The sequence below is a fragment of the Teleopsis dalmanni genome, chromosome 2 (assembly GCF_002237135.1).
Source record: "Teleopsis dalmanni isolate 2A chromosome 2, ASM223713v2, whole genome shotgun sequence".
Classification (NCBI taxonomy): domain Eukaryota; kingdom Metazoa; phylum Arthropoda; class Insecta; order Diptera; family Diopsidae; genus Teleopsis; species Teleopsis dalmanni.
The window spans coordinates 74,142,104-74,154,588 of record NC_051847.1 but is presented as its reverse complement, the minus strand read 5'-3'; positions in this window follow the sequence as shown (position 1 = coordinate 74,154,588).

Genomic DNA, 12,485 nt, shown 5'->3' with positions numbered 1-12,485 from the left:
TTGAAATAGAATTACATTTATTTTTCAAATTATTTAAAGCCATAATTATTTAATTTTGCTGAATTCAACTAATTTTTTTTTTAAATAAATTTCCGTTAATAATAAATTAACTCAATAAACATATTCTGTTATAAAACAAACTATCTAATCCTTCTGTTACTAATATTTATTAATACATATTTGCCTCTCAAGAGAGGTTTACATATCTAATTTTTTAATCCATCTACTGATCCTATACTTTTTAATTACGAAATTACATCACTCTTTGTCTATATATAATTTTTATCACATTTAAGAATGAAGACTTATCTCCTTCATACCTAAGATACAAATTAACCAAATCCTTTTTTATGAGGCCTTAAGCTCGCAATTTTTCCCTGCTTCAAAGCTGGCATGATTCGTATTATTTGATAATTAAAAAGGCACTTCAATGAACTTCATCCGTCCTTGCTTCTCTTCAAGTACAAAGTGTTTTGTTGACGTCAAAAGTATAAAAACTATTTTTAATATTTTTTTTTTCATTAAATCCTTTTTATAAAAGTTATATCCTTAAAAAGTTTGCACTTTGTTGACATTTTGCACTTTCAGGAAGAGTCTATGAAAGATTTTGCCTGAAAACTTTAACGAGCATTCGCAAGAGTAGAAATGTATATATCTGCAAAATATGTTACGTCGCAAAGTATACTTCTTGAACAACCTCAATGTAAAACAAATTAACGTTTTAAGTACAATTTAAAATGATTTATGAATAAAGTTTCGCATATCTGCATTTTGAGATCAAACTTAAATTATTTTTATTATTTTGTTTTTGTTGTGTTGCTGCACAGAAGAAAATACAATTCCTGGAGAAATATTAAAACAATAAAGTAGCAGAAAAATTTTTAAAAATGTGTTTGGCAATGATAAAACCTTCGAAAAATAAATTGGCATAAAATAGTGTAGTTTATTTTATTTTGAATATTATCTCAAAAAACAAATGATATCATCATAACTGTAAAAATATTTGCATTTGAATATTAAAATTACTCTAATTTTATTGAACAAAAACGAATAAAACTATAAATGAAAAGATTAAAATAAAAAAAATTGTATTTATATATATATATTGAGTTTACCGACAAATCAATGTATAATAATAATGATCTACAAATCGCGTTATCAAATCTCAGAATGGTTACAGGCTCCTCGGGCACGTATGCAGATCTGAGGTCAATTATTGCTTAGTCCGATGAAGTGATAAACAATAATCCAGTCAAGGCGTGAAGAGGGATTTTAAAAATACCTCGAGTAAAGAATAAAAGGGCTCAAGTGCACTGGCTCGAATAGCTTCAACATAATAATAATGAGCTACAAAATAACAACGAATAGATCACTTACATGAATGTATAAAATTTCTTTTAAAAATGTTTTAAAATTACTATCTTTTACTTAAAAGTCCTTTAACCTTACAGCATAGTTAGTTAGTTGGTGTGGGGAGAGGAACAAACGCTCCTCAATAAGCTAAGAAATCCGTTTTAATTCCTTGTAAAAATGAGTAAAATAATAGACAAGTTACAACCACCAGAAGCATTCATAAATGTGAGTCTCCAGTCAATACTAATACTGAAAATATCGCTTAGTGTGTCAAAGAATGGGGCACCCAAAAACTTAAGCTTGGTTCTGGACAAGCTTACTATGTCCAAGCTTACTGTGTCTACACACAGCAGTTGTTCTACTGTCCTTTTTTTCAAGTGCCTGTAGACATGTGGTATAGTGCCCTTTTAAAACAGATATTAGCCTAGATACTTCTGATAGTTCTTCTGTGTACCAAGTCAGAGGTTCTACATTTTGAACCACTGACATCGTACAGAAGACTATTATATTTTAGATATGCTTTACTGATAAAATTCAAGTAAAGAGAATTATTTAATTTTTTTTGTTTTTCTTAAGACTTGTTGATTAGTTATTGATGCGATTACATTTTTTATGAATGTCTCAAAACTAAATAAATTATAGAAGTTAATTTTGTTCTAATATAATATAGCAAATGAATTTGTAATCACAGCAAATTAACAAAATGTAAAGTTCGAACATAGGTACAAGTCAAGTACGACTTTGAGTCAGTCATTAGCCATGAAGACTGATTCTGAGCTTCAATTTTGGCAGGGCACGAGTTCAACTCTTGTTACTTGCAATCTCAAAAAAAAACATTAATAAAAATAATTTATGAATAATTAAATTTAAGAAATAATTCCAAGACCATTGATGATATGTATGTATTTGGTAATACTCGAAATAGCTGTATGGTCAGCTAAAAATTCAATTAATTAAAAATAATAAAAATTTTCATTGTTGCAATTTACTTCTATTCAATAAAACCTCTCTAGTTTTTTTTATATTAAGAACTTAGTTTATTTCGTCAAAATGGACGTTGGTAAGAAAATTAGTATTCATACTTTAATATGTTCAGCGGTTGTTAAACATATTATGATCCATATTATAAAATGGTAAATCTCACACTACACACATGATTGTTTGGTTGATAGTTCTGTTTGAGATCTGTTACTAAAACAGTGTTAACAAATCAGGATCAAAAAATGGATATCGCTTTAAGTTAAAACAGTGTTCTTAATAAGATAGAGTTTTCTAGTGTTATCGTGACTGCTGTTTTTTTACATTATTTACAACTAGATCAAGTTTTTTAATGCTACGTCGATCTAATAGGGTCTCGCTCTCCTCAGTTTTTGTTTTACTAATATGTGGTTAGAGCATATTTTAATGAGTGTTCGTACTACATAAGATTGAAAACGAGAACACTAAAGCCCTGTTTATAACTCGTAAATACAGGCTAAAGCCTTGTTTATAACTCGTAAATACAGGCAGCATCCATCAATCGTGAGAGTTGATGACATCGCGATTAATTGGGAGGACAGCATTAAATACTTAGGAATCATTTTTGATAAGCGGTTCATTTGGCTCCAGCACATACAAGTCAAAAGAAGTAGTTGCGCAAAAACACTGCACTGCTTACAACCACTTTTCAAACACAACAACATTAGCATGAAGAACAGAAAGCTGATCTACAGTCAGATAATTAAACCAGCACTACTTTATAGGTGTGTCGCGTATAACAAAGCTGTCGACTCTACTATCCAAAAGCTAAAAGTTGCTCAAAGTCAGGCTCTTCAAAGAGACCTTATAATAGATCCAGTTAAAAAATACATAAGGGACAGTGCTCTGAAGCTATATGCGAAAACCGACAGGCTGCTCTACTTAGCACTATCTAATCTCAGAGTAATCACTAACCGCACGGGGCGGTACGCAGATCTTAGATCAATTATTGAATAATCAGGAAGATTACCAGGAATAGTTAAATTAGTCAGTGAGATGGATGAATCTCCCCAGCTATCATAAAGTAAAAATGCCCAGATGCACTAATTTGGAAAAGACTTAACTTAACATAACCAAATAGGGAAGCATCTTTCAAATTAAAATTCTTTGAAGAAAAACTAACAAATCATTTCCTAAAAGTTAGATTGGTTTTGTCTTGAATAACACCAATCCTTTTACACGCTTATACCACATTCCTCCCTTAATTTTACTGTAATCTTTTAATAAACTATGTTTTTTCAGATTTTTTATTTAACTATATTAATTAAATTCTATATATATAAAACTATATTTATATATAATAAAATTATCATTCCATATCTCTTAAATCATCGCTTTTGTTTTGGTTTCCAATAAACCTTGAATCGACCAAAATGACTGGTCATAAATTTTGTGAAGTACTTAGTATGGAAGTTAGTGTATAACTGAAATATTGTATGTATCTTTACTTATGTATTTGTATATAGTATAGTTTGAGGTTACTTTAACAATTTTATTTAAAAAATCAATTCCAACTACAGTTTTTTCCGTCATCCTTACGATTCAAACAAGACCAACATTTTGACGCCAACTAAAGAAAGCATGACTCATGTGGGACAAGGAGTCTAAGTGAATTGTATGTCAAGTGCGAGGCCAACAGCTTATCACATAAAATACCATTTGCGTTTTATATACTCGCAAATGACTATGAAGATACATTTAAATGTATCTATTGTTGAAAAGTAATCTTAAAAACAAAAATTCAGAGAAAAACTTAGAAAATTTTTAAAGACAAACAGAAATTTGGATGCAACGTGCGCATATATTTGTGTTGCGGATGGCATATTTTATAACTTAAGTGTTTTTAGGTTAAAATTTAAATATATTTTTAGTTTAAATAAAAATTTCATATTTTAATTTTTTTTATATATTTTTATTTTCATTTTTTTTCCTTTATAAATTTTTAACATTAAAAGGTGCTCACTTATTTTCTTAAACTCATTTGTATTCGTGGAGCAACTCTTGTATTTAATGTCCTTGATAGTTTATTAAGGTTTCCAATTTCAACGAAAATGTGAATCGTTACACAAGCTGGTGAGGAAACTAGTCATGTTTAAATTTTCTACGTGCTCCAGATACAATCGCCTTATATTTATTTCACAAATCCAACCAATATTATAGAAATTTTGAAATTTTCCTCAGGAACAATCGAAATGAAAATAGAAGAGAACTTGAACTATAAAAATGATATAAAGCGAAATGAAATAAATGAGAATAATAAAACCAAATTATATAAAAGTGTATATTTTAAATAAAACTTAAATATTTTCGATTTTAGTATTTTTAAATACATATATAAAAATTTGATATCCAAGAAAGCAATAGTTGTTTGATTTTATAGATCAATTGCAGGAATAAGATGCGTGATAGGTGAAAAGTTCTATTAGCAAAAATGTTACCATAGAATAATAAATAGATATATGATAAACGAAGAAAATAATTTTTACCTAAATGTTAAGTAAATAACAGTTTCAAAAATAAATTCAATTGGAACTACCTGAAAAATCGAACCGTTTAAGTACAAAAACATATTTAGGATTTTGTTAATCAAAATTTAACTAAAACTAAAAATTTAACGACCTAAATAAATTATCCGAAAGATTTGGCTGATGGTGGACTCTTCTTTAATACCTCATATCTTGGCATATATTGAAAATGTGCCCACACACAATTTTTTTATAAATCTAACATCTATAAAATATATCTTACAAGTCTCAGTACACCATTATACCGAACGATAATAATAATAATAAATTACTCAAATCTATAGTTTCTAGTCTTGAGGTCTTGAGTTCTGCGATATTGTGTTTATTACTGTTGTCTTTTACTGTTGAAAAGATTGTTTTTTGAGCTTAAAAAATAAAACAAACAAATAAAACTAAGCATCACAGTTGCTTGAATTAGAATTTGCGGTACTGGCAGAATCCAGAATGATTTACGTGATTACCTGCCGTCAAGACTCAACACCACGGTGTCCTTAACACAGTATAATGTCCGTATAATGCGGCGATAGACGCCCCATTGTAAATTCAAGGAATTTCCACTGGTACTAATTGAAGTTATGTATTTGACATACGACATAACTTCTCACTTGATAGTGAGCGAAGTCCACCCATACTGGCCAATCTCAATTGGTCAGAAGAGCCGAAACTGCTAGTGTCCGTGGTACTAAATTTACATCTCCGAGTAGGTGAAGCAATTGCAAACTCATTTACTACCATTTACATTCTAAACAGTGTCGGATGGTGCCAGGTTTTTAGTTACCTCTTACGAAGGACAAGCCTTACCTCAGGAATATTCTAACTCCCTCCTGCGGTGGTTCACGTCACTGACTGTGCAACCAAATTTCCGTTACATTTTAATCACTTTTCTTATACGAATATATATACACATATATAATCTTTCAAATTTCTACAAGAAGATATATAAGGTCATAAAAGATAATTTCTGTTAAACTTTAACAGAATCCAATTTTTTTTATTATTCATTTTTTTTTTGATTTTTAATCATTTTTTTTTTGTTTTTTATTCATTTTTTTGTTTTTTATTCATTCTTTTTGTTTTTTATTCTTTTTTTTTTTGTTTTTTATATTTATTTTTATTAATCCGTTTGTAACCTGTTAATGCATTAATAAACCAATCTTATAACTTTAAATCATAGTCTTATTCTTAAACCTATGCCAACAATAATTCTATAGCAAAAGCTCTTTTTTCAATTCTCATTAGATCATATAGTACTAGTTCTGCTATAGTTTATCTCCTCAATATGTTACTTACAAATTATATTTAATGTAATTTTTAATATTGACGACTTTTACAGGCCTACATATAGTAAACCGAGACGTTTAAATTTCGCCGTCATTATTTCTTTGGCTATCGATGGTTGCCTATTTCTGAACTATGTATAACTTATTATTTAGTATTAAGTTCGACGAATCTTAGAATTGTCATAAAAACGCGAATTCTGTTGTTGACAAGGCCTAAGTATTCCAGTTCTCACTGTTATGTAAAAATAGAGTTTTCACAATGATATTGAATGATCTTATTTTCGTAGGAAATAAGAATTTCGAAGATCTTTGTTTTTCGTTACGTGTCCCAAGGGCTTACTTAGCTTTTATTGATCTGTTAATGGGGAGATTTGATAGGTCATGGTTGGTTGGTTGCAGTGGTAGGCCATTAGATAACATCCATGTACCTTAATTGCTTAGATTTTTCGCCGTTTTGCTACCACATTCCCCGCAAGAACCCTAGTATAGAAGAGTAAAGACTAAATCCATCCCACCGAATTTAGATAATTTAATAGGTCTTTCGTCTTTACCGATGAATAGTCTGATAAGCTATCAAAGAAATATCTTTCTAAGGACTTATAGCTTCTGGACGTCTAAGCCGGGCATTCACAGAGAAAATGTATTATGGTTTATAGGTTTTAATTTAAGCAAATTTTAAATAAATCAGCCGTTATAATTCTTCGTTTGTCTAAGTAAGTTTTTTAACTCATAATTAATTTTTCTATTGCTTTCATCATCGAAGTTCAATCTTGTGTTTATTTTCAATAAAAACTAATAGCCGAATATGTATCTAAATATGTATGCTGCTGAATCGAATTACGAAATATTAATATTATTTCCATTATTAAATCAAATTTCTTTGTAATATTCTTAGTTTACTTCCTATACTTATAGGCTACTTCTAAATTACACATTCCCTTCCTTCTCAACTATGCCAGATTTGTATGGCAGACACAAAAGAAACAAGAATAATTGTAGAATTGTTTTATGGAGCACATGTCATTGAACAATTTGAACCACTTGCAAACTACCAGGCAAAGTGGAAATACTAAAAAATCTGCAAATCATATTGGATTTTTTGCCTGGCGCCTGACTCGTAGTATATCAAGTCACAAGACCACAACTGAGTATCTTTTTCACTCAAACCAAGTCAATTAACTAGAAAAGCAAAAAATCATAAAAGAAAGCAACACTGGAAAAAACCACTTCTAGAAACTAAAAAAATGCTTTAGGGTGTCTTTCACAAACACTTCTACACTTTTAAGTACTTTTGTGTGCTGCTAATTTTTACCCCAGTTTTCTTTCTTCTTTCGGTTTTTGTTATGAAAACTGTGGAAATACATTTTCTAACGAGTGCAAGTTGTTCGGTAATGCCAAAGGGAAAATGCATGTGTTGCATGAATTGTTAAAATGTTACTTTTCAGATACTAAAATTTCCAACATTTGTTAATTAATGCAATTTCTCAAAACACAAAGTTTTCCCAGATGAAAGGAAAAATGATTACAAAATAACTACTGAGACTACTTAAAGATTTAGTTACATAAATTGCAAAAGAAGTAATAAAATATTGAAAGATATGTGTAATTTATACACAAAATATACAGGGTTATGCATATTCTTGCTCTGCAAATAAACACAAACTGAACATTTTTATAAATGTTGAAGCTGTTTTGAGCTAGTGCACTTAAGCACTTATACTCTTTTTTAACTCGAGGTTTCTTCAAAAGCCCTCTCTACACCTTGACTAGATTATTGTTTATCACTTCATCAGACTAAGCAATAATTGACCTCAGATCTGCGTACCTGCCCGAGGAGCCTGTAACCATTTTGAGATTTGATAACGCGGTATTGGTAAGTCTGTCAGTTTTCGCAAATAATTTCAGGGCTGTATCCCTTATATATTTTTTGATGGGATCAATCTTGTGGTCCCTGAGAATGTTATTCGTCCTAACGTGCCATGGAACTTTGAAAAGTCTTCTCAGAGCCTGGCTTTGTGCAATTTCTAGACGGTGAATAGTAGTGTTTGAAGCTTTGCTAAACACTTTTGTGATTGTGATTGAGATTTCGATAAAAAATTTATTTAGTAGTATTTAGTAAACTCTTGGTATAACTAAAGGATTGATGTCGAAATCTTTTGTTATTTGCAATGAATTTCATATACAACATTAGTTAGTACCGAGAACAGTTTTGGTATAATTTTGAATTGTTTAATCCTTTGTTATTTAAAGGGTCCATAATATCAGCTTTTGGTTAACACGAATATATTGAAAACTGTATATTATCTGGACGCTACCCTTAAGTATAAAATTGAAATTGAATGAAAACATCATACAATTGTTCTACATGGCACATCACACAATACTGGATTGTTAGATGGACCTCATTTTGAGGACATTTCGATTGCTATCCGATTGCTATCAGCTAACAATAATTCGACCATAACTGAAAGGATGTGCGTTACCAAGCCTCAAGAGTATAAATATTTCCGTGTTAATACAAACCTGTGTAACTCTTTAAAAAAAGTCTAGTAATCCAGTGATGACAAATTGTATGATCTCGGTTTTCAATTTACATCATCGCAATGTCTCAGAAATTTCGTACAACATAGATTGTGACTTGTAACATTACCTTGTTAAAACCACATCTCTTCCACATCTGTATCTTGGATGTCACGCTAAATAAATAGGTGATCATTTTGTTATAGTCATCAGAACAGTTGGTTTAAGTCACATCTTCGTCATTTTCAATAAATATTTCTTTACTAACTATCTCAACGTGCATTGATTTTTTATCAATGCTTTTAATTTTCAACATTTACTTAAGAATTTTATTTTATCACAATTCATTTTATGTAAAATGAAACTATTACAGAATTACCATATTTTTTTTTTTAGTAAATTTTTATGATCTTCACATGTTCAGCGATTGTTAAAAAATCCATATTATTAAATGGCAAACATGTAATGCCCTCGATGACAGCTCTATTTGACATAAGATATTAGGGCATCTAGAGGATGCCTTATAGAATACAGGGTCAACTCTATTTGATCTATGACACTAAAGTAATGTACCCATATTAGGATGCCCTATAGAATTCAGGGCCCTCTCGGAACTCTATTTTATAACCCTATAATATAGGGTTAGATCCCATATTAGTGTATAACCTTATATAAAAAAGAAAACAAGATAAATTACTCAACATAATTTATTACAATAATTAACTCAGGCATTTAAATTGATTTCAAGTTAAAAAAATATAAATAAATTACAAGAAACGTTAATTAATTAAAAATCTTTCTTAAAAAAAAAATCTTTTTGTTAATTAATTAAAAAAAAAAAAATAACCCACAAGTAAACTTTAATAGTCCACAAAAAAAACTTTATAATTAAAACTATTGCTTTAACTAAATGTTAAAATTAATACTACGATACGTACTTCTTAGTTAAGGTTTTTTTTTATTCCTAAAAGATAAAATTTAACTAAAAATATTAATTTATACATTCATACATAATAATTTAAGCACGCATATAAACATTTCAAAAGACGACACAGTAATAACACCAGCGACAGTGATTTATGTTAGTTTTCAGCGAACTTGGCATTTACGTATATTCATATTTGTGCATACACGCACATATTCATTGCAATAATAATTAAAAATATGACAGGAAAAACAGCGGTGGTTATTAAAGGAAAAATGAAATGAAAATTGAAAATTGTGTGGAATAAGAAAATTTTTTGTGAAGAAATCTCATAAAATTAATTCGATGTTAAAAAAATTAAACAGATATTTACTTTACTGATTATTATAATAAATAAATTAGTAAATATTTAAATATTAATTTTGTTTTTAAACTACAGTCAAACTTCCATAACTCGAAGTCCAATTTTGCAAAGAAAAGGTTCGACCTATGGAGACTCCGAGTTAGAGAAAATTTATATATATTTTTTTTTTAATTTTGAAAGAAACTAGAATTTCAAGATAATTATTTTTTTATTTGAAATCAAACACAGCACAGAAGTTATAGTGAACTGAAATATTCAGAAATTAGGATTTGGAATTTTAATTTTTTTTCTTATTATCAGTAAAAAGCGATTCCAATTTATTCCAAACCTTATAGTAGTCATCAGTTGGAGTATCATTCGCTTGTAAATAAAAATTCATAATTTTAAATGAGTTGTTTACTTAATTCTTAAAAGGCTAATAAACAATTTCATCCTGTTCATCATCACTTTTCGTTGCTCTTAGGATGGGATCCACAATTCAGAGCTATAATCCTCAATAATATTGTCATCTGTAAGAAAGTTTGATGTACAAATCTCATTGTCAAGCTTAATATAATAGTTAAAAGTAGCATTGGAAGTTATTTTAATTACTTTAAACCACATTGCCAGCGACTAGCGATTTCACAAAGAAGCAGCATAAGAGAAAAAATTAAACATTTGATTTGGAAAAAGGGACTTCCCCTAACACCAAAATGAATTCATATTTAAAATAAAAATTCGACTTACATATAGAATGCACTTTCTCACATTTCTATCTGAATGTGACAATATTTTTATTTGAGTTATAGAGAAATTCAAATTAAAGCAGTTCGAGCTAAGGAAGCAGAATTGTATGTAATTTGCTCTCTAAAACCCTGTTGCATTCTTTTTGGTTCGAGTTACAGAAGTTCGAGTTATGGGGGTTTGACTGTATATTATAAATATATCTATTTTTGGAAGTAATTTCTATTGACGCTGTCATACAGTCAATGAATTTCATTCAGTTGTCAATTTGATTTATTTAATTTTACTATGATCTCCAAAATGGTCTTTACTGCTTGAATAGATATTTTAATAAACTTAATTATAATATTAAATTAAAATTGGTTTATTTTCTCAGAAAGAGTTATGAAAATTTGGAGCTGTTTGCTAATTTTTATTTACAATTAAATAATTCTAAAACTTAATAATAATGACAAAAATTGATGCCTTAACGGGGTGATGTAATATAAGATTGCCGTAAGGCAATCAAACTATACAGTAGTTTCCATAACGAAGTTAAGGTTAAATCCATTAATCACATTCTATGGTTTTATTTAAGACTACAGACAATTTCAATTTTAATACGACCAAAAGTGTCAAATGAAGATAATGAAAAAGTATCACTGATTCTTCAACGAGGTCATACTCTGCAGCAAGCGGTCTGTGTTTGTGTAGGACAGAAGATGATTTCAATGTTTAAAAGATCGGTTTTTTGACTTTTATATTTCCACAAAAGCCAAATATTATTTAATCAAATAAATTTTTTAAAGCAAATTTAATACATCAATATCTAATTATTTTAAAATTGTTGTTAAAAATTTATTATTATTATTTATTATTTTATATGTATTTAAAAATAAGTGATTGAGCACTATTCTCAGTATTTTAGATGCATATTAAAGACACATAGACGGCATACATAACAATTTGTTCAATTTAAAATTTTTCTTAATTTAAAAAAAGAGTAGTTCTCCACGGAGAGAACTACCTAAATTATAAATTATTATGATTTAAATCTTATTTATCAAAAAATTGTAAAGTATCACAACATTATTTGACAGCATATTAATTTTAAATTAAATATAAAAAAAAAATTTAATGTTTATATTTTTCTTCCCGATAGTGAGACGCATCACTCTCTCTGGGTGCGTCACTCTGACGAAAAGATACTATTTAAAAGTTAGGCGGATTCAAATAGCAAAGAAAAGACAAAGACAAAAATTTAGTTAATTTATTGAAATGTAACCGACCATATGTTTTGAGTATTGCCAAGTACTCATCATCAATGGTCTTAGGAAATATTCGAATTTCTTTTTAATTAGTTTGTAGTCCGTACATAACTTAAATTTAAATTTAAGTACAAAGGCTTTTTCTATTCACAAATGTTTTATCATTTGCATTTCTGTTTAAAATGTTTAAAATTTGTACTTATAAACAAATAGAACCCTCATACTAATTATGATTTCTCTCTACAAATTTGTATTTAAATTTACTGCATTTCTAATTTGTATTTATTTTTTGTAAACCCTTAAGAATTAAATAATATTGACTTAAAATGGAATAGTTTATTAGCATTTATGTTTTCATAATAAACTATATTCACAATTGAATAAATGATTGGATTATGCACAATTTAGTTTTTGTAGATAAAAAAATATTTGAATTGCATTGAATTAGTACATAAACATTTAAATTAACATAACAAATTTGCATCCACAATAAAAGATAAAAAAACAATAGTCAATATAAAATTATTTGCT